At 23.6% G+C, this 2,885-nt stretch overlaps 1 long non-coding RNA gene across 1 annotated transcript; it reads left to right on the top strand.

Annotated features, from left to right (window-relative positions):
• Window positions 1,036–2,009, top strand: LOC110268103. Its single transcript, XR_002356167.1, has 2 exons — window positions 1,036–1,142; window positions 1,760–2,009. It is a non-coding gene; the product is annotated as an uncharacterized LOC110268103 (long non-coding RNA).

Raw genomic sequence — 2,885 nt, 5'->3', positions numbered from 1 at the left:
TTAATTGTTTCATAGATAATTTAATTCCAGAAAATTATTATATTCATAATTCATCTGATCAACAAAAATTAAACTATCAAAATGGTATTTAAAAATTTACATTACTAACAAAAATAACACTAAACATTACGAACGATAAATATATTTCCAGAAGGTTTATAAATATGACAAAAATGGTAAAATATTAACATATATGCTAAAAAAAACTTCAGAGGTCAGATTTTAATACGATTTTTTTTAAATATTGTTAGAAAAATAATATTTTTTATTGTCAATGGCCAAGTCTTTTAGAAAAATAAAAAAATGGTAGAGATCAAAGTTTGTTACATTTTTATAGACACCTTTTGAATAGTTATTCAAATATTTTCATAAAAAGTTAGATATAGATGGATAAACTGCTTGTTAAATGTAAATATTTTTTTAGCACTTATAAAAATCTAATATTTATTGATTATTTTCATCATGTCTTCAAATTATTCGAAAATTTATTTACCTTTCATATCTTTAAGTATTATATTTATCAGCGATATAAACTTTTAAATACTATTTTAATAATTTATTTGATCAACAAAATATCATATATGTATATAATGTCAAATCAATTGATTTAATAAACTGTTTCTAGAAGTAATATATTTTAATTAAAAGGATTGAAAACTAAAATTTATATAAAAAAATCTTTTTTATTTGTTTCGAGGATAAGTTTATATTAGGTAAGTAATTTGTCAACAATAATGTGAGGTAGCAGCATTTATAACCCCAGATTCACCTTAGCAAGACCCTATCTATTATTGTCATCATAATTAAATATTTTTTGATTTTTCACACTCCATTTTAGGGTGTCGTTCGCCAATGGATTATTGTATGCACAAGGTGGGATTCGAACCCCAATACTTATTTAAAGAGACTAATGAGTTAATTACTAAACCAACCCAAACTTAATTTTATCATAATTAAATATCATATTAGGTTTAATTTATTTTGCAGGAGCCTATAAATAAATTAATAGAGTTGATTATTCATATTCAATTATTCATTCAAAGAAAGTAAGAGAACACAAAGTGAGTTTAGCAGAATGGCTACTAATATTACTCTAAAGCTTTTTTTGTGCACTCTTTTGGTGGCTTTGCTTTCCACTTCAGGTAGTAAATTTTTCTTAAAGCTTTTTTTTTTTGTTTCAAATTACATTTTATAACAAAACCATGCTGGTTTCAACTTTTCTCTTCAAGAAAATCAATAAAAATATCTAAATTATCTATTCCAAATTATTTTTAGAATAACTTCAACAAAAATAAACTCTTAACCTTTTTACATACATAAAAGAAAAATTTAAGTTCTAAAAAAAATCAGTACATCCTAAAATGAGAGAAAGAGTAGATTTCTTATTCTGAATTATTTATTAAAAAAAACCATACAAATATATTATTTTGTTCATATCACATTTGGATGTTACACGAAAATTCTAGTGGGCTATAGATATTATTATTGTTAGAATATGTAATAAAATTACTTATGCTAAAAATTTAATTTATTAGATAAGACTATATGAATAGTTATACTTAACATGCTCTTCAAACAAAATTTTTTTATTTATTTAATACATAAATTTTGCATAGCTATTTTTTTAAATTACCTTAAACAAAAAACTTTTTTTTTAAACAAGAACTTAACTCTAGATTTTTTCGGTAAAAGAATTTAAATAAAATATATTTAAATAATAAATACTATATTAATCTATCAAATATGTTGATTATTGCAGACGCAACAAGTGGCACAATGGATAGGATTGAAAATGTGGGTTTTTGTGATTACAAAGGACAATGTAACAGTTCATCATGCAGTCTTTTGTGTACTAAACATTATCACTACCAAATCGGTCAATGTATTGCCACAGTAGGTTGCTGCTGCTATAATAATAATAATAGGTTAACTTAGGAGCTTTTCTCATTATGTTTGTAGCAAGTGGAGAATCAATGAAATAAAAAGTTATTGAAGTTTATTTTTTGCTTCAATATGATATATGCTTAATTATTATAAAATTAAAATTTTATTACCCTATCTGATCCAAAATAAATTTTTCATTTTTTAAATTTAATATTGTCTAGAATCATTATTCACTTTTTTTTAGTGACTTCATATAAATGAAAAGAGAGAGTAATTGGAATGAAGAAGTATTGGAATAAAGTAAATGAGATAAGATTCTATATGATTATTGAAATAATTTTTAGGAAAAGTCTAGGGCCAGCAACTTTATTAAATTCTGGCCAGCATGTAACTAGTAAAGAAAAGTGAGTCATTGGATGAAATTTCACACCAATCTCACACCATTAAAATCATCATTAATGGCTATTTAATGACTACAAATCACAAAAGTTACTGACCCCTAACATTTCTCTAATTTTTATTCGCTAATTCGTTTAATTATTCAGTTTTATAACTGTAAGTTACGTTAATCTTTTAATTACCAATTTTTGTTAACTGTATGTTTTGTCTCTCCCAAGTCCCACGAAAAATCGAAAATAGATGTCATGTTCTTCAATTTTAAAATAAAAGTATTTTCAACTTTTGTCATCGATAATGTGATGTAAATGGATAAAAGTTAATGCATCATAAAAATATCGATGATTTAGCTGCCAATTTTAATATTTTATTTTTAATTATTTTTTTAACAATATCAACAGTAAGTTGTCAAAAAATATCAACAGCAGAAATAACTGTCGGTTTTTAATGTCGAAAAAAACATTTTCTTGTAGTGTCAGGTTTCTTCCATCCCATCTATTTAAACATTTTTTGAGATTAACTCTTGATTGTTGCTATTTTAAAGTAATAAATAACTGTAATACACAATCAATACAATTATAGACAATAAATTATAAAAAAAATAT

This window comes from Arachis ipaensis, chromosome B02, assembly GCF_000816755.2.
Source record: "Arachis ipaensis cultivar K30076 chromosome B02, Araip1.1, whole genome shotgun sequence".
Lineage (NCBI taxonomy): Eukaryota > Viridiplantae > Streptophyta > Magnoliopsida > Fabales > Fabaceae > Arachis > Arachis ipaensis.
The sequence above is the reverse complement of the archived record's forward strand: the minus strand, read 5'-3'. Positions and strand labels throughout refer to the sequence as shown.